We start from the raw sequence: 20,342 nt of genomic DNA, 5'->3' as shown, positions 1-20,342 counted from the left end.
GCCACCCTCGACCATAGCGGCGGACGTAGCACGTCCTGTAATACCGCGAGAGTGACGTGGAACGTCATCTAACGGCGAGGGCGGAAACTGTGCGAGAGCCCTCTTAAGCTACCTATGGCATCAAGACTGCCAGAACCGAGACCCTCGTTAAGCTATTAGCAGGTAAGTTAAAGGAAATGAGGGGCCCGTTTGACAAACCTATGAAGGGAGCCAACAGTCACCGAAACCAAGGTGCATAGGGGAATGTTTTTTTATGCGTTGTGCTGATCAGTGGGATATTATAGTACTTAGATTAATAAATCGCTTAAATAAAATTACTTATAAAGCAGCAGAAAAAACAACCATGCCGCCGGTGAGATCCGAACCCACGATCTACGAATATCGCGTTCGGTGCTCTTACCAACTGAGCTACGGCGACGGCTGTCCAATCTGCTGCTCTCGTGGGTATTTATGTTCTTTGGTTGAAAGCGAACCTTGAGAGTGTTCACCAGCGCCACCCTCGACCATAGCGGCGAACGTAGCACGTCCTGTAATACCGCGAGCGTGACGTGGAACGTCATCTAATGACGAGGGCGGAAACTGTGCGAGAGCCCTCTTAAGCTACCTATGGCATCAAGACTGCCAGAACCGAGACGCTCGCTAAGCTATTAGCAGGTAAGTTAAAGGAAATCAGGGGCCCGTTTGACAAACCTATGAAGGGAGCCAACAGTCACCGAAACCAAGGTGCATAGAGAATTTTTTTTTTGTGCGTTGTGCTGATCAGTGGGATATTATAGTACCTCAGATTATTAAATCGCTTAAAGAAAATTACTTATAAAGCAGCAGAAAAAACAACAATGCCGCCGGTGGGATCAGAACCCACGACCTCCGAATATCGCGTTCGGTGCTCTTACCAACTCAGCTACGGTGACGGCTGTCCAATCTGCTGCTCTCGTATGTATTTATGTTCATTGGGTGTAAGCGAACCTTGAGAGTGTTCACCAGCACCACCCTCGGCCTTAGCGGCGGACGTAGCACGTCCTGTAATACCGCGAGCGTGACGTGGAACGTCATCTAAGGACGAGGGCGGAAACTGTGCGAGAGCCCTCTTAAGCTACCTATGCCATCAAGACTGCCAGAACCGAGACCCTCGTTAAGCTATTAGCAGGTACGTTAAAGGAAATGAAGGGCCCGTTTGACAAACCTATGAAGGGAGCCAATAGTCACCGAAACCAAGGTGCATAGGGGAATGTTTTTTTATGCGTTGTGCGGATCAGTGGGATATTATAGTACTTAGATTAATAGATCGCTTAAAGAAAATTACGTATAAAGCAGCAGAAAAAACAACCATGTCGCCGGTGGGATCCGAACCCACGACCTCCGAATATCGCGTTCGGTGCTCTTACCAACTGAGCTACGGCAACGGCTCTCCAATCTGCTGCTCTCGTGGGTATTTATGTTCATTGGGTGTAAGCAAACCTTGAGGGTGTTCACCAGCGCCACCCTCGACCATAGCGGCGGACGTAGCACGTCCTGTAATACCGCGAGAGGGACGTGGAACGTCATCTAACGGCGAGGGCAGAAACTGTGCGAGAGCCCTCTTAAGCTACCTATAGTATCAAGACTGCCAGAACCGAGACCCTCGTTAAGCTATTAGCAGGTAAGTTAAAGGAAATGATGGGCCCATTTGACAAACCTATGAAGGGAGCCAACAGTCACCGAAACGAAGGTGCAAAGGGGAATGTTTTTTATGTGTTATGCTTCTCAGTGAGATATTATAGTACTTAGATTAATAAATCGCTTAAAGAAAATTACTTATAAAGCAGCAGAAAAAACAACCATGCCGCCGGTGCGATCTGAACCCACGACCTCTGAATATCGCGTTCGGTGCTCTTACCAACTGAGCTACGGCGCTGGCTGTCCTATCTGCTGCTCACGTGGGTATTTATGTTCATTGGTTGTAAGCGAACCTTGAGAGTGTTCACCAGCGCCACCCTCGACCATAGCGGCGGACGTAGCACGTCCTACGTCATCTAACGGCGAGGGCGGAAACTGTGCGAGAGCCCTGTTAAGCTACCTACGGCATCAAGACTGCCAGAACCGAGACACTCGTCAAGCTATTAGCAGGTAAGTTAAAGGAAATGAGGGGCCCGTTTGACAAACCTATGAAGGGAGCCAACAGTCACCGAAACCAAGGTGCATAGGGGAATGTTTTTTTATGTGTTGTGCTTATCAGTGGGATATTATAGTACTTAGACTAATAAATCGCTTAAAGAAAATTACTTACACAGCAGCAGAAAAAACAACTATGCCGCCGGTGGGATCCGAACCCACGACCTCTGAATATCGCGTTTGGTGCTCTTACCAACTGAGCTACGGCAACGGCTCTGCAATCTGCTGCTCTCGTGGGTATTTAAGTTCATTGGGTGTAAGCGAACCCTGAGAGTGTTCACCAGCGCCACCCTCGACCATAGCGGCGGACGTAGCACGTACTGTAATACCGCGAGCGTGACCTGGAACTTCATCTAACGGCGAGGGCGGAAACTGTGCGAGAGCCCTCTTAAGCTACCTATGGCATCAAGACTGCCAGAACCGAGACCCTCGTTAAGCTATTACCAGGTAAGTTAAAGGAAATGAGGGGCCTCTTTTCACATTCCTATGAAGGGAGCCAACAGTCATCGAAAGCAAGGTGCATAGGGGAATGTTTTTTTACGTTTTGTGCCTATCAGTGGGATATTATAGTACCTAGATTAATAAATCGCTTAAAGAAAATTACTTATAAAGCAGCAGAAAAAACAACCATGCCGCCGGTGGGATCCGAAACCACGATTTCCGAATATCGCGTTCGGTGCTCTTACCAACTGAGCTACGGCGACGGTTGTCCAATCTGCTGCTCTCGTATGTATTTATGTTCATTGGGTGTAAGGAAACCTTGAGAGTGTTCACCAGCGCCACCCTCGACCTTAGCGGCGGGCGTAGCACGTCCTGTAATACCGCGAGCGTGACGTGGAACGTCATCTAAGGACGAGGGCGGAAACTGTTCGAGAGCCCTCTTAAGCTACCTATGTCATCAAGACTGCCAGAACCGAGACCCTCGTTAAGCTATTAGCAGGTAAGTTAAAGGAAATGAGGGGCCCGTTTGACAATCCTATGAAGGGAGCCAACAGTCACCGAAACGAAGGTGCATAGGGGAATGTTTTTTATGTGTTATGCTTATCAGTGAGATATTATAGTACTTAGATTAATAAATCGATTAAAGAAAATTACTTATAAAGCAGCATAAAAACAACCATGCAGCAGGTGCGATCCGAACCCACGACCTCCAAATATCGCGTCCGGTGCTCTTACCAACTGAGCTACGGCGACGGCTGTCCAATCTGCTGCCATAGTGGGTATTTATGTTAATTGGGTGTAAGCAAACCTTGAGAGTGTTCACCAGCGCCACCCTCGACCATAGCGGCGGACGTAGCACGTCCTGTAATACCGCGAGATTGACGTGGAACGTCATCTAACGGCGAGGGCAGAAACTGTGCGAGAGCCCTCTTAAGCTACCTATAGTATCAAGACTGCCAGAACCGAGACCCTCGTTAAGCTATTAGCAGGTAAGTTAAAGGAAATGATGGGCCCATTTGACAAACCTATGAAGGGAGCCAACAGTCACCGAAACGAAGGTGCAAAGGGGAATGTTTTTTATGTGCAATGCTTATCAGTGAGATATTATAGTACTTAGATTAATAAATCGCTTAAAGAAAATTACTTATAAAGCAGCAGAAAAGACAACCATGCCGTCGGTGCGATCTGAACCCACGACCTCTGAATATCGCGTTCGGTGCTCTTACCAACTGAGCTACGGCGACGGCTGTCCAATCTGCTGCTCTCGTATGTATTTATGTTCATTGGGTGTAAGGGAACCTTGAGAGTGTTCACCAGCGCCACCCTCGACCTTAGCGGCGGGCGTAGCACGTCCTGTAATACCGCGAGCGTGACGTGGAACATCATCTAAGGACGAGGGCGGAAACTGTTCGAGAGCCCTCTTAAGCTACCTATGTCATCAAGACTGCCAGAACCGAGACCCTCGTTAAGCTATTAGCAGGTAAGTTAAAGGAAATGAGGGGCCCGTTTGACAAACCTATGAAGGGAGCCAACAGTCACCGAAACGAAGGTGCATAGGGGAATGTTTTTTATGTGTTATGCTTATCAGTGAGATATTATAGTACTTAGATTAATAAATCGATTAAAGAAAATTACTTATAAAGCAGCATAAAAACAACCATGCAGCAGGTGGGATCCGAACCCACGACCTCCGAATATCGCGTCCGGTGCTCTTACCAACTGAGCTACGGCGACGGCTGTCCAATCTGCTGCCATAGTGGGTATTTATGTTAATTGGGTGTAAGCGAACCTTGATAGTGTTCACCAGCGCCACCCTCGACCATAGCGGCGGACGTAGCACGTCCTGTAATACCGCGAACGTGACCTGGAACTTCATCTAACGGCGTGGGCGGAAACTGTGCGAGAGCCCTCTTAAGCTACCTATGGCATCAAGACTGCCAGAACCGAGACCCTCGTTAAGCTATTAGCAGGTAAGTTAAAGGAAATGAGGGGCCTCTTTTGACATTCCTATGAAGGGAGCCAACAGTCATCGAAACCAAGGTGCATAGGGGAATGTTTTTTTACGTTTTGTGCCTATCAGTGGGATATTATAGTACTTAGATTAATAAAACGCCTAAAGAAAATTACTTATAAAGCAGGAGAAAAAACAACCATGCCGCCGGTGGGATCCGAACCCACGATCTACGAATATCGTGTTCGGTGCTCTTACCAACTGAGCTACGGCGACGGCTGTCCAATCTGCTGCTCTCGTGGGTATTTATGTTCTTTGGTTGTAAGCGAACCTTGAGAGTGTTCACCAGCGCCACCCTCGACCATAGCGGCGAACGTAGCACGTCCTGTAATACCGCGAGCGTGACGTGGAACGTCATCTAATGACGAGGGCGGAAACTGTGCGAGAGCCCTCTTAAGCTACCTATGGCATCAAGACTGCCAGAACCGAGACGCTCGCTAAGCTATTAGCAGGTAAGTTAATGGAAATGAGGGGCCCGTTTGACAAACCTATGAAGGGAGCCAGCAGTCACCGAAACCAAGGTGCATAGAGAATTTTGTTTTGTGCGTTGTGCTGATCAGTGGGATATCATAGTACCTCAGATTAATAAATCGCTTAAAGAAAATTACTTATAAAGCAGCAGAAAAAACAGCAATGCCGCCGGTGGGATCAGAACCCACGACCTCCGAATATCGCGTTCGGTGCTCTTACCAACTCAGCTACGGTGACGGCTGTCCAATCTGCTGCTCTCGTATGTATTTATGTTCATTGGGTGTAAGCGAACCTTGAGAGTGTTCACCAGCACCACCCTCGGCCTTAGCGGCGGACGTAGCACGTCCTGTAATAACGCGAGCGTGACGTGGAACGTCATCTAAGGACGAGGGCGGAAACTGTGCGAGAGCCCTCTTAAGCTACCTATGCCATCAAGACTGCCAGAACCGAGACCCTCGTTAAGCTATTAGCAGGTACGATAAAGGAAATGAAGGGCCCGTTTGACAAACCTATGAAGGGAGCCAATAGTCACCGAAACCAAGGTGCATAGGGGAATGTTTTTTTATGCGTTGTGCGGATCAGTGGGATATTATAGTACTTAGATTAATAAATCGCTTAACGAAAATTACTTATAAAGCAGCAGAAAAAACAACCATGCCGCCGGTGCGATCTGAACCTACGACCTCTGAATATCGCGTTCGGTGCTCTTACCAACTGAGCTACGGCGCTGGCTGTCCTATCTGCTGCTCACATGGGTATTTATGTTCATTGGTTGTAAGCGAACCTTGAGAGTGTTCACCAGCGCCACCCTCGACCATAGCGGCGAACGTAGCACGTCCAGTAATACCGCGAGCGTGACGTGGAACGTCATCTAATGACGAGGGCGGAAACTGTGCGAGAGCCCTCTTAAGCTACCTATGGCATCAAGACTGCCAGAACCGAGACCCTCGTTAAGCTATTAGCAGGTAAGTTAAAGGAAATGAGGGGCGCGTTTGCCAAACCTATGAAGGGAGCCAACAGTCACCGAAACCAAGGTGCATAGGGGAATGTTTTTTTAATGCGTTGTGCTGATCAGTGGGATGTTATAGTACTTGGATTAATAAATCGCTTAAAGAAAATTACGTATAAAGCAGCAGAAAAAACAACCATGTCGCCGGTGGGATCCGAGCCCACGACCTCCGAATATCGCGTTCGGTGCTCTTACCAACTAAGCTACGGCGACGGCTGTCCAATCTGCTGCTCTCGTATGTATTTATGTTCAGTGGGTGTAAGCGAACCTCTAGTGTGTTCACCAGCACCACCCTCGACCTTAGCGGCGGACGTAGCACGTCCTGAAATACCGCGAGCGTGACGTGGAACGTCATTTAAGGACGAGGGCGGAAACTGCGAGAGCCCTCTTAAGCTACCTATGCCATCAAGACTGCCAGAACCAAGACCCTCTTTAAGCTATCAGCAGGTACGTTAAAGGAAATGAAGGGCCCGTTTGACAAACCTATGAAGGGAGCCAATAGTCACCGAAACCAAGGTGCATAGGGGAATGTTTTTTATACGTTGTGCTGATCAGTGGGATATTATAGTACTTAGATTAATAAATCGCTTCAAGAAAATTACTTATTAAGCAGCAGGAAAAACAACCACCAGGCCGCCGGTGGGATCCGAACCCACGACCTCTGAATATCGCGTTCGGTGCTCTTACCAACTGAGCTACGGCGACGGCTTTCCAATCTGCAGCTCTCGTGGGTATTTATGTTCATTGGGTGTAAGCGAACCTTGAGAGTGTTCACCAGCGCCACCCTCGACAATAGCGGCGGACGTAGCACGTCCTACGTCATCTAACGGCGAGGGCGGAAACTGTGCGAGAGCCCTGTTAAGCTACCTATGGCATCAAGACTGCCAGAACCGAGACCCTCGTTAAGCTTTTAGCAGGTAAGTTAAAGGAAATGAGGGGCCCCTTTTGACAAACCTACGAAGGGAGCCAACAGTCACCGAAACCAAGGTGCATAGGGGAATGTTTTTTTATGTGTTGTGCTTATAAGTGGGATATTATAGTACTTAGACTAATAAATCGCTTAAAGAAAATTACGTATAAAGCAGCAGAAAAAACAACCATGTCGCCGGTGGGATCCGAACCCACGACCTCCGAATATCGCGTCCGGTGCTCTTACCAACTGAGCTACGGCGACGGCTGTCCAATCTGCTGCCATAGTGGGTATTTATGTTAATTGGGTGTAAGCGAACCTTGATAGTGTTCACCAGCGCCACCCTCGACCATAGCGGCGGACGTAGCACGTCCTGTAATACCGCGAACGTGACCTGGAACTTCATCTAACGGCGAGGGCGGAAACTGTGCGAGAGCCCTCTTAAGCTACCTATGGCATCAAGACTGCCAGAACCGAGACCCTCGTTAAGCTATTAGCAGGTAAGTTAAAGGAAATGAGGGGCCTCTTTTGACATTCCTATGAAGGGAGCCAACAGTCATCGAAACCAAGGTGCATAGGGGAATGTTTTTTTACGTTTTGTGCCTATCAGTGGGATATTATAGTACTTAGATTAATAAAACGCCTAAAGAAAATTACTTATAAAGCAGGAGAAAAAACAACCATGCCGCCGGTGGGATCCGAACCCACGATCTACGAATATCGTGTTCGGTGCTCTTACCAACTGAGCTACGGCGACGGCTGTCCAATCTGCTGCTCTCGTGGGTATTTATGTTCTTTGGTTGTAAGCGAACCTTGAGAGTGTTCACCAGCGCCACCCTCGACCATAGCGGCGAACGTAGCACGTCCTGTAATACCGCGAGCGTGACGTGGAACGTCATCTAATGACGAGGGCGGAAACTGTGCGAGAGCCCTCTTAAGCTACCTATGGCATCAAGACTGCCAGAACCGAGACGCTCGCTAAGCTATTAGCAGGTAAGTTAATGGAAATGAGGGGCCCGTTTGACAAACCTATGAAGGGAGCCAGCAGTCACCGAAACCAAGGTGCATAGAGAATTTTGTTTTGTGCGTTGTGCTGATCAGTGGGATATCATAGTACCTCAGATTAATAAATCGCTTAAAGAAAATTACTTATAAAGCAGCAGAAAAAACAGCAATGCCGCCGGTGGGATCAGAACCCACGACCTCCGAATATCGCGTTCGGTGCTCTTACCAACTCAGCTACGGTGACGGCTGTCCAATCTGCTGCTCTCGTATGTATTTATGTTCATTGGGTGTAAGCGAACCTTGAGAGTGTTCACCAGCACCACCCTCGGCCTTAGCGGCGGACGTAGCACGTCCTGTAATAACGCGAGCGTGACGTGGAACGTCATCTAAGGACGAGGGCGGAAACTGTGCGAGAGCCCTCTTAAGCTACCTATGCCATCAAGACTGCCAGAACCGAGACCCTCGTTAAGCTATTAGCAGGTACGATAAAGGAAATGAAGGGCCCGTTTGACAAACCTATGAAGGGAGCCAATAGTCACCGAAACCAAGGTGCATAGGGGAATGTTTTTTTATGCGTTGTGCGGATCAGTGGGATATTATAGTACTTAGATTAATAAATCGCTTAACGAAAATTACTTATAAAGCAGCAGAAAAAACAACCATGCCGCCGGTGCGATCTGAACCTACGACCTCTGAATATCGCGTTCGGTGCTCTTACCAACTGAGCTACGGCGCTGGCTGTCCTATCTGCTGCTCACATGGGTATTTATGTTCATTGGTTGTAAGCGAACCTTGAGAGTGTTCACCAGCGCCACCCTCGACCATAGCGGCGAACGTAGCACGTCCAGTAATACCGCGAGCGTGACGTGGAACGTCATCTAATGACGAGGGCGGAAACTGTGCGAGAGCCCTCTTAAGCTACCTATGGCATCAAGACTGCCAGAACCGAGACCCTCGTTAAGCTATTAGCAGGTAAGTTAAAGGAAATGAGGGGCGCGTTTGCCAAACCTATGAAGGGAGCCAACAGTCACCGAAACCAAGGTGCATAGGGGAATGTTTTTTTAATGCGTTGTGCTGATCAGTGGGATGTTATAGTACTTGGATTAATAAATCGCTTAAAGAAAATTACGTATAAAGCAGCAGAAAAAACAACCATGTCGCCGGTGGGATCCGAGCCCACGACCTCCGAATATCGCGTTCGGTGCTCTTACCAACTAAGCTACGGCGACGGCTGTCCAATCTGCTGCTCTCGTATGTATTTATGTTCAGTGGGTGTAAGCGAACCTCTAGTGTGTTCACCAGCACCACCCTCGACCTTAGCGGCGGACGTAGCACGTCCTGAAATACCGCGAGCGTGACGTGGAACGTCATTTAAGGACGAGGGCGGAAACTGCGAGAGCCCTCTTAAGCTACCTATGCCATCAAGACTGCCAGAACCAAGACCCTCTTTAAGCTATCAGCAGGTACGTTAAAGGAAATGAAGGGCCCGTTTGACAAACCTATGAAGGGAGCCAATAGTCACCGAAACCAAGGTGCATAGGGGAATGTTTTTTATACGTTGTGCTGATCAGTGGGATATTATAGTACTTAGATTAATAAATCGCTTCAAGAAAATTACTTATTAAGCAGCAGGAAAAACAACCACCAGGCCGCCGGTGGGATCCGAACCCACGACCTCTGAATATCGCGTTCGGTGCTCTTACCAACTGAGCTACGGCGACGGCTTTCCAATCTGCAGCTCTCGTGGGTATTTATGTTCATTGGGTGTAAGCGAACCTTGAGAGTGTTCACCAGCGCCACCCTCGACAATAGCGGCGGACGTAGCACGTCCTACGTCATCTAACGGCGAGGGCGGAAACTGTGCGAGAGCCCTGTTAAGCTACCTATGGCATCAAGACTGCCAGAACCGAGACCCTCGTTAAGCTTTTAGCAGGTAAGTTAAAGGAAATGAGGGGCCCCTTTTGACAAACCTACGAAGGGAGCCAACAGTCACCGAAACCAAGGTGCATAGGGGAATGTTTTTTTATGTGTTGTGCTTATAAGTGGGATATTATAGTACTTAGACTAATAAATCGCTTAAAGAAAATTACGTATAAAGCAGCAGAAAAAACAACCATGTCGCCGGTGGGATCCGAACCCACGACCTCCGAATATCGCGTTCGGTGCTCTTACCAACTGAGCTACGGCGACGGCTGTCCAATCTGCTGCTCTCGAGGGTATTTATGTTCATTGGGTGTAAGCGAACCTTGAGAGTGTTCACCAGCGCCACCCTCGACCATAGCGGCGGACGTAGCACGTCCTGTAATACCGCGAGAGTGACGTGGAACGTCATCTAACGGCGAGGGCGGAAACTGTGCGAGAGCCCTCTTAAGCTACCTATGGCATCAAGACTGCCAGAACCGAGACCCTCGTTAAGCTATTAGCAGGTAATTTAACGGAAATGAGGGGCCCGTTTGACAAACCTATGAAGGGAGCAAACAGTCACCGAAACCAAGGTGCATAGGGGAATGTTTTTTTATGCGTTGTGCTGATCAGTGGGATATTATAGTACTTAGATTAATAAACTCGCCAAGGTTCAAAGAAAATAAAAATGAATTGACGTTTCGGCGCCCGTACGGGTGCCTTGATCACAAAGAAGCGAAGGACGGGCAGGTGAGCTATATATGGGCAGTTTTTTGAAGGGTGCGCAGGTATATCTCTGGGAGATTGCCACGGGTACGGTTAATCGTGTTTGGCGTGGATTGAATGCACAATGATTCTATGAGAAGGCGTTTTGGTAATGATTTTTCCTTTGCAATTACACGTGCTGCGTCCCAGTCGATGGTATGGCCAGTTTCTTGATGATGTTGCGCCAAAGCGTTTGAGATAGATTTTCCTTTGGCGACGTCATTTTGGGGCTGTTTGAGCCTTGTCTTGAATTTGCCTGTTTCTCCGATATAGGAAGCGTCGCAATCATGACAGGGGATCTTGTAGATGACGCCTGGAAAGATATCGATGTCAAGAGGGTCCTTGACTCGCAAGAGTCGTTGCCGAAGTTTGCACGACGGGACGTGGGCCACATGAATGTTATAATCTGAAAAGATGCGAGCAAGGTTCTCACTCACACTGTGGGCATACGGAATCGGCACTCGCTTCTTTGCGCATGCGTCAGTTAAGATAGTCGGAGCAGAGGCGCGTCGTTCCTTTGATCGTAGTATTTGGGCTGGGTAACCGTTCCGTATCAGGTCTTGCCTGACCTGTTTCACTTCTGCTGCTCTGCGCTTAGGACTTGAGCATATCCTAAATGCGCGGTTGAACAGACACGCCGCGACTGAGCGCTGAGCGACTGAGCGACTGAGACGCCGCGACGGCGTACCAAAAGTGCACAAGGAGGGCACACCGCTCCGTCCAATTGTGGACTTTACACGGTCCCCGTTGAACAAGCTCTCTGGCTACCTTCACCGGGTGCTGGCCCCTCTAGCGGGAAAAACCGCCACGCACGTCCGGAATGCAAGCGACTTCGTCGAGAAGGTGAAGAATGTGCCCATTGACGACACCCAAGTAATGGCTTCTTTCGATGTGAAGTCTCTGTTCACATCTGTGCCTGTGGATTTTGCGGTGGAGTGTTGCAAGAAAGCAATGAACGAAGACACGACTTTGCCTGAACGAACCCCGATTGAAGCCGACGACCTCTGCCGACTCCTAAAATTCTGCCTCTCGAATACTTATTTCACCTTCAACAAGAACTTCTACAGACAGACTTTCAGAACAGCCATGGGTGCCTCAGTTTCTGTAGTATGTGCTAACCTTGCCTTAGACTCAATAGAATCCGCAGCACTTGCCTCATTCGACCCCCCCACCGCAGTTTTTTGTACGCTATGTCGATGACTGCTTCTCTGTCATCAACCGGCCAGACGTACACAGGTTTCTAGCGCACCTCAACACGTTCCAGCAAAGCATTCAGTTCACCCTAGAGGAGGAAGTGGATGGCCACATCGCTTTCCTCGACGTCCTCGTGGAACGCTCACCGTATTCTCTGCAAACCACCGTCTATCGTAAACCCACTCTCAACGGAAGGTACCTAAACTTTCAGTCATCTCATCCCATCGGGCACAAGCGCTCAGTCGCGGCGTCTCTGTTCAACCGCGCTTTTAGGATATGCTCAAGTCCTAAGCGCAGAGCAGCAGAAGTGAAACAGGTCAGGCAAGACCTGATACGGAACGGTTACCCAGCCCAATTACTACGATCCCAGGAACGACGCGCCTCTACTCCGACTATCCGAACTGACGCATGCGCAAAGAAGCGGGTGCCGATTCCGTATACCCACGGTGTGAGTGAGAACTTTGCTCGCATCTTTTCAGATTATAACATTCATGTGGCCCACGTCCCGTCGTGCAAACTTCGGCAACGACTCTTGCGAGTCAAGGACCCTCTTGACATCGATATCTTTCCAGGCGTGATCTACAAGATCCCCTGTCATGATTGCGACACTTCCTATATCGGAGAAACAGGCAAATTCAAGACAAGGCTCAAACAGCACCAAAATGACGTCACCAAAGGAAAATCTATCTCAAACGCTTTGGCGCAACATCATCAAGAAACTGGCCATACCATCGACTGGGACGCAGCACGTGTAATTGCAAAGGAAAAATCATTACCAAAACGCCTTCTCATAGAATCATTGTGCATTCAATCCACGCCAAACACGATTAACTGGACCCGTGGCAATCTCCCAGAGATATACCTGCGCACCCTTCAAAAAAAAACTGCCCATATATAGCTCACCTGCCCGTCCTTCGCTTCTTTGTGATCAAGGCACCCGTACGGGCGCCGAAACGTCAATTCATTCTTATTTTCTTTGAACCTTGGCGAGTGTATGTTTTCTTCATCAGTATGAATTTTCCCCGCCAGACGGGATTCCGTCGAACCCTAGACTTCATTAGATTAATAAATCGCTTAAATAAAATTACTTATAAAGCAGCAGAAAAACAACCATGCCGCCGGTGCGATCTGAACCCACGACCTCCGAATATCGCGTTCGGTGCTCTTACCAACTGAGCTACGGCGACGGCTGTCCAATCTGCTGCTCTCGTATGTATTTATGTTCATTGGGTGTAAGCGAACCTTGAGAGTGTTCACCAGCGCCACCCTCGACCTTAGCGGCGGACGTAGCACGTCCTGGAATACCGCGAGCGTGACGTGGAACATCATCTAAGGACGAGGGCGGAAACTGTGCGAGAGCCCTCTTAAGCTACCTATGGCATCAAGACTGCCAGAACCGAGACCCTCGTTAAGCTATTAGCAGGTAAGTTAAAGGAAATGAGGGGCCCGTTTGACAAACCTATGAAGGGAGCCAACAGTCACCGAAACCAAGGTGCATAGGGGAATGTTTTTTTACGTTTTGTGCTTATCAGTGGGATATTATAGTGCTTAGATTATTAAATCGCTTAAAGAAAATTACTTATAAAGCAGCAGAAAAAACAACCATGCCGCCGGTGCGATCTGAACCCACGACCTCTGAATATCGCGTTCGGTGCTCTTACCAACTGAGCTACGGCGACGGCTGTCCAATCTGCTGCTCTCGTATGTATTTATGTTCATTGGGTGTAAGGGAACCTTGAGAGTGTTCACCAGCGCCACCCTCGACCTTAGCGGCGGGCGTAGCACGTCCTGTAATACCGCGAGCGTGACGTGGAACATCATCTAAGGACGAGGGCGGAAACTGTTCGAGAGCCCTCTTAAGCTACCTATGTCATCAAGACTGCCAGAACCGAGACCCTCGTTAAGCTATTAGCAGGTTAGTTAAAGGAAATGAGGGGCCCGTTTGACAAACCTATGAAGGGAGCCAACAGTCACCGAAACGAAGGTGCATAGGGGAATGTTTTTTATGTGTTATGCTTATCAGTGAGGTATTATAGTACTTAGATTATTAAATCGATTAAAGAAAATTACTTATAAAGCAGCATAAAAACAACCATGCAGCAGGTGGGATCCGAACCCACGACCTCCAAATATCGCGTCCGGTGCTCTTACCAACTGAGCTACGGCGACGGCTGTCCAGTCTGCTGCCATAGTGGGTATTTATGTTAATTGGGTGTAAGCGAACCTTGATAGTGTTCACCAGCGCCACCCTCGACCATAGCGGCGGACGTAGCACGTCCTGTAATTCCGCGAGCGTGACCTGGAACTTCATCTAACGGCGAGGGCGGAAACTGTGCGAGAGCCCTCTTAAGCTACCTATGGCATCAAGACTGCCAGAACCGAGACCCTCGTTAAGCTATTAGCAGGTAAGTTAAAGGAAGTGAGGGGCCTCTTTTGACATTCCTATGAAGGGAGCCAACAGTCATCGAAACCAAGGTGCATAGGGGAATGTTTTTTTACGTTTTGTGCCTATCAGTGGGATATTATAGTACTTAGATTAATAAATCGCTTAAAGAAAATTACTTATAAAGCAGCAGAAAAAACAACCATGCCGCCGGTGGGATCCGAACCCACGATCTACGAATATCGCGTTCGGTGCTCTTACCAACTGAGCTACGGCGACGGCTGTCCAATCTGCTGCTCTCGTGGGTATTTATGTTCTTTGGTTGTACGCGAACCTTGAGAGTGTTCACCAGCGCCACCCTCGACCATAGCGGCGAACGTAGCACGTCCTGTAATACCGCGAGCGTGACGTGGAACGTCATCTAATGACGAGGGCGGAAACTGTGCGAGAGCCCTCTTAAGCTACCTATGGCATCAAGACTGCCAGAACCGAGACGCTCGCTAAGCTATTAGCAGGTAAGTTAATGGAAATGAGGGGCCCGTTTGACAAACCTATGAAGGGAGCCAGCAGTCACCGAAACCAAGGTGCATAGAGAATTTTGTTTTGTGCGTTGTGCTGATCAGTGGGATATCATAGTACCTCAGATTAATAAATCGCTTAAAGAAAATTACTTATAAAGCAGCAGAAAAAACAGCAATGCCGCCGGTGGGATCAGAACCCACGACCTCCGAATATCGCGTTCGGTGCTCTTACCAACTCAGCTACGGTGACGGCTGTCCAATCTGCTGCTCTCGTATGTATTTATGTTCATTGGGTGTAAGCGAACCTTGAGAGTGTTCACCAGCACCACCCTCGGCCTTAGCGGCGGACGTAGCACGTCCTGTAATAACGCGAGCGTGACGTGGAACGTCATCTAAGGACGAGGGCGGAAACTGTGCGAGAGCCCTCTTAAGCTACCTATGCCATCAAGACTGCCAGAACCGAGACCCTCGTTAAGCTATTAGCAGGTACGATAAAGGAAATGAAGGGCCCGTTTGACAAACCTATGAAGGGAGCCAATAGTCACCGAAACCAAGGTGCATAGGGGAATGTTTTTTTATGCGTTGTGCGGATCAGTGGGATATTATAGTACTTAGATTAATAAATCGCTTAACGAAAATTACTTATAAAGCAGCAGAAAAAACAACCATGCCGCCGGTGCGATCTGAACCTACGACCTCTGAATATCGCGTTCGGTGCTCTTACCAACTGAGCTACGGCGCTGGCTGTCCTATCTGCTGCTCACATGGGTATTTATGTTCATTGGTTGTAAGCGAACCTTGAGAGTGTTCACCAGCGCCACCCTCGACCATAGCGGCGAACGTAGCACGTCCAGTAATACCGCGAGCGTGACGTGGAACGTCATCTAATGACGAGGGCGGAAACTGTGCGAGAGCCCTCTTAAGCTACCTATGGCATCAAGACTGCCAGAACCGAGACTCTCGTTAAGCTATTAGCAGGTAAGTTAAAGGAAATGAGGGGCGCGTTTGCCAAACCTATGAAGGGAGCCAACAGTCACCGAAACCAAGGTGCATAGGGGAATGTTTTTTTAATGCGTTGTGCTGATCAGTGGGATGTTATAGTACTTGGATTAATAAATCGCTTAAAGAAAATTACGTATAAAGCAGCAGAAAAAACAACCATGTCGCCGGTGGGATCCGAGCCCACGACCTCCGAATATCGCGTTCGGTGCTCTTACCAACTAAGCTACGGCGACGGCTGTCCAATCTGCTGCTCTCGTATGTATTTATGTTCAGTGGGTGTAAGCGAACCTCTAGTGTGTTCACCAGCACCACCCTCGACCTTAGCGGCGGACGTAGCACGTCCTGAAATACCGCGAGCGTGACGTGGAACGTCATTTAAGGACGAGGGCGGAAACTGCGAGAGCCCTCTTAAGCTACCTATGCCATCAAGACTGCCAGAACCAAGACCCTCTTTAAGCTATCAGCAGGTACGTTAAAGGAAATGAAGGGCCCGTTTGACAAACCTATGAAGGGAGCCAATAGTCACCGAAACCAAGGTGCATAGGGGAATGTTTTTTATACGTTGTGCTGATCAGTGGGATATTATAGTACTTAGATTAATAAATCGCTTCAAGAAAATTACTTATTAAGCAGCAGGAAAAACAACCACCAGGCCGCCGGTGGGATCCGAACCCACGACCTCTGAATATCGCGTTCGGTGCTCTTACCAACTGAGCTACGGCGACGGCTTTCCAATCTGCAGCTCTCGTGGGTATTTATGTTCATTGGGTGTAAGCGAACCTTGAGAGTGTTCACCAGCGCCACCCTCGACAATAGCGGCGGACGTAGCACGTCCTACGTCATCTAACGGCGAGGGCGGAAACTGTGCGAGAGCCCTGTTAAGCTACCTATGGCATCAAGACTGCCAGAACCGAGACCCTCGTTAAGCTTTTAGCAGGTAAGTTAAAGGAAATGAGGGGCCCCTTTTGACAAACCTACGAAGGGAGCCAACAGTCACCGAAACCAAGGTGCATAGGGGAATGTTTTTTTATGTGTTGTGCTTATAAGTGGGATATTATAGTACTTAGACTAATAAATCGCTTAAAGAAAATTACGTATAAAGCAGCAGAAAAAACAACCATGTCGCCGGTGGGATCCGAACCCACGACCTCCGAATATCGCGTTCGGTGCTCTTACCAACTGAGCTACGGCGACGGCTGTCCAATCTGCTGCTCTCGAGGGTATTTATGTTCATTGGGTGTAAGCGAACCTTGAGAGTGTTCACCAGCGCCACCCTCGACCATAGCGGCGGACGTAGCACGTCCTGTAATACCGCGAGAGTGACGTGGAACGTCATCTAACGGCGAGGGCGGAAACTGTGCGAGAGCCCTCTTAAGCTACCTATGGCATCAAGACTGCCAGAACCGAGACCCTCGTTAAGCTATTAGCAGGTAAGTTAACGGAAATGAGGGGCCCGTTTGACAAACCTATGAAGGGAGCCAACAGTCACCGAAACCAATGTGCATAGGGGAATGTTTTTTTATGCGTTGTGCTGATCAGTGGGATATTATAGTACTTAGAATAATAAATCGATTAAAGAAAATTACTTATAAAGCAGCATAAAAACAACCATGCAGCAGGTGGGATCCGAACCCACGACCTCCGAATATCGCGTCCGGTGCTCTTACAAACTGAGCTACGGCGACGGCTGTCCAATCTGCTGCCATAGTGGGTATTTATGTTAATTGGGTGTAAGCGAACCTTGATAGTGTTCACCAGCGCCACCGTCGACCATAGCGGCGGACGTAGCACGTCCTGTAATACCGCGAGCGTGACCTGGAACTTCATCTAACGGCGAGGGCGGAAACTGTGCGCGAGCCCTCTTAAGCTACCTATGGCATCAAGACTGCCAGAACCGAGACCCTCGTTAAGCTATTAGCAGGTAAGTTAAAGGAAATGAGGGGCCTCTTTTGACATTCCTATGAAGGGAGCCAACAGTCATCGAAACCAAGGTGCATAGGGGAATGTTTTTTTACGTTTTGTGCCTATCAGTGGGATATTATAGTACTTAGATTAATTAAACGCTTAAAGAAAATTACTTATAAAGCAGGAGAAAAAACAACCATGCCGCCGGTGGGATCCGAACCCACGATCTACGAATATCGCGTTCGGTGCTCTTACCAACTGAGCTACGGCGACGGCTGTCCAATCTGCTGCTCTCGTGGGTATTTATGTTCTTTGGTTGTAAGCGAACCTTGAGAGTGTTCACCAGCGCCACCCTCGACCATAGCGGCGAACGTAGCACGTCCTGTAATACCGCGAGCGTGACGTGGAACGTCATCTAATGACGAGGGCGGAAACTGTGCGAGAGCCCTCTTAAGCTACCTATGGCATCAAGACTGCCAGAACCGAGACGCTCGCTAAGCTATTAGCAGGTAAGTTAAAGGAAATGAGGGGCTCGTTTGACAAACCTATGAAGGGAGCCAACAGTCACCGAAACCAAGGTGCATAGAGAATTTTTTTTGTGCGTTGTGCTGATCAGTGGGATATTATAGTACCTCAGATTAATAAATCGCTTAAAGAAAATTACTTATAAAGCAGCAGAAAAAACAACAATGCCGCCGGTGGGATCAGAACCCACGACCTCCGAATATCGCGTTCGGTGCTCTTACCAACTCAGCTACGGTGACGGCTGTCCAATCTGCTGCTCTCGTATGTATTTATGTTCATTGGGTGTAAGCGAACCTTGAGAGTGTTCACCAGCACCACCCTCGGCCTTAGCGGCGGACGTAGCACGTCCTGTAATACCGCGAGCATGACGTGGAACGTCATCTAAGGACGAGGGCGGAAACTGTGCGAGAGCCCTCTTAAGCTACCTATGGCATCAAGACTGCCAGAACCGAGACCCTCGTTAAGCTATTAGCAGGTACGATAAAGGAAATGAAGGGCCCGTTTGACAAACCTATGAAGGGAGCCAATAGTCACCGAAACCAAGGTGCATAGGGGAATGTTTTTTTATGCGTTGTGCTGATCAGTGGGATGTTATAGTACTTGGAATAATAAATCGCTTAAAGAAAATTACGTATAAAGCAGCAGAAAAAACAACCATGTCGCCGGTGGGATCCGAGCCCATGACCTCCGAATATCGCGTTCGGTGCTCTTACCAACTAAGCTACGGCGACGGCTGTCCAATCTGCTGCTCTCGTATGTATTTATGTTCAGTGGGTGTAAACGAACCTCTAGTGTGTTCACCAGCACCACCCTCGACCTTAGCGGCGGACGTAGCACGTCCTGAAATACCGCGAGCGTGACGTGGAACGTCATTTAAGGACGAGGGCGGAAACTGTGCGAGAGCCCTCTTAAGCTACCTATGCCATCAAGACTGCCAGAACCAAGACCCTCTTTAAGCTATCAGCAGGTACGTTAAAGGAAATGAAGGGCCCGTTTGACAAACCTATGAAGGGAGCCAATAGTCACCGAAACCAAGGTGCATAGGGGAATGTTTTTTATACGTTGTGCTGATCAGTGGGATATTATAGTACTTAGATTAATAAATCGCTTCAAGAAAATTACTTATTAAGCAGCAGGAAAAACAACCACCAGGCCGCCGGTGGGATCCGAACCCACGACCTCCGAATATCGCGTTCGGTGCTCTTACCAACTGAGCTACGGCGACGGCTTTCCAATCTGCAGCTCTCGTGGGTATTTATGTTCATTGGGTGTAAGCGAACCTTGAGAGTGTTCACCAGCGCCACCCTCGAAAATAGCGGCGGACGTAGCACGTCCTACGTCATCTAACGGCGAGGGCGGAAACTGTGCGAGAGCCCTGTTAAGCTACCTATGGCATCAAGACTGCCAGAACCGAGACCCTCGTTAAGCTTTTAGCAGGTAAGTTAAAGGAAATGAGGGGCCCCTTTTGACAAACCTATGAAGGGAGCCAACAGTCACCGAAACCAAGGTGCATAGGGGAAAGTTTTTTTATGTGTTGTGCTTATAAGTGGGATATTATAGTACTTAGACTAATAAATCGCTTAAAGAAAATTACGTATAAAGCAGCAGAAAAAACAACCATGTCGCCGGTGGGATCCGAACCCACGACCTCCGAATATCGCGTTCGGTGCTCTTACCAACTGAGCTACGGCGACGGCTGTCCAATCTGCTGCTCTCGAGGGTATTTATGTTCATTGGGTGTAAGCGAACCTTGAGAGTGTTCACCAGCGCCACCCTCGACCATAGCGGCGGACGTAGCACGTCCTGTAATACCGCGAGAGTGACGTGGAACGTCATCTAACGGCGAGGGCGGAAACTGTGCGAGAGCCCTCTTAAGCTACCTATGGCATCAAGACTGCCAGAACCGAGACCCTCGTTAAGCTATTAGCAGGTAAGTTAACGGAAATGAGGGGCCCGTTTGACAAACCTATGAAGGGAGCCAACAGTCACCGAAACCAAGGTGCATAGGGGAATGTTTTTTTATGCGTTGTGCTGATCAGTGGGATATTATAGTACTTAGATTAATAAACTCGCCAAGGTTCAAAGAAAATAAAAATGAATTGACGTTTCGGCGCCCGTACGGGTGCCTTGATCACAAAGAAACGAAG

The 20,342-nt window shown here is 48.7% G+C and overlaps 4 non-coding genes across 4 annotated transcripts; all 4 read right to left on the bottom strand.

Annotated features, from left to right (window-relative positions):
• Positions 1-7,183: 7,183 nt before the first annotated feature.
• On the bottom strand, positions 7,184-7,257 carry TRNAS-CGA (transfer RNA serine (anticodon CGA)). The gene has a single exon. It is a non-coding gene; the product is annotated as a tRNA-Ser (tRNA).
• Positions 7,258-10,114: 2,857 nt separating this feature from the next.
• TRNAS-CGA (transfer RNA serine (anticodon CGA)) lies at positions 10,115-10,188 on the bottom strand. The gene has a single exon. It is a non-coding gene; the product is annotated as a tRNA-Ser (tRNA).
• A 6,697-nt stretch (positions 10,189-16,885) lies between these two features.
• Positions 16,886-16,959, bottom strand: TRNAS-CGA (transfer RNA serine (anticodon CGA)). Its single transcript has one exon. It is a non-coding gene; the product is annotated as a tRNA-Ser (tRNA).
• Positions 16,960-19,815: 2,856 nt separating this feature from the next.
• On the bottom strand, positions 19,816-19,889 carry TRNAS-CGA (transfer RNA serine (anticodon CGA)). Its single transcript has one exon. It is a non-coding gene; the product is annotated as a tRNA-Ser (tRNA).
• Between the last annotated feature and the right edge of the window lie 453 nt (positions 19,890-20,342).

This window comes from Amblyomma americanum, chromosome 1, assembly GCF_052857255.1.
Source record: "Amblyomma americanum isolate KBUSLIRL-KWMA chromosome 1, ASM5285725v1, whole genome shotgun sequence".
Taxonomy (NCBI): Eukaryota; Metazoa; Arthropoda; class Arachnida; order Ixodida; family Ixodidae; genus Amblyomma; species Amblyomma americanum.
This window is presented reverse-complemented; position numbering and strand designations above follow the sequence as displayed.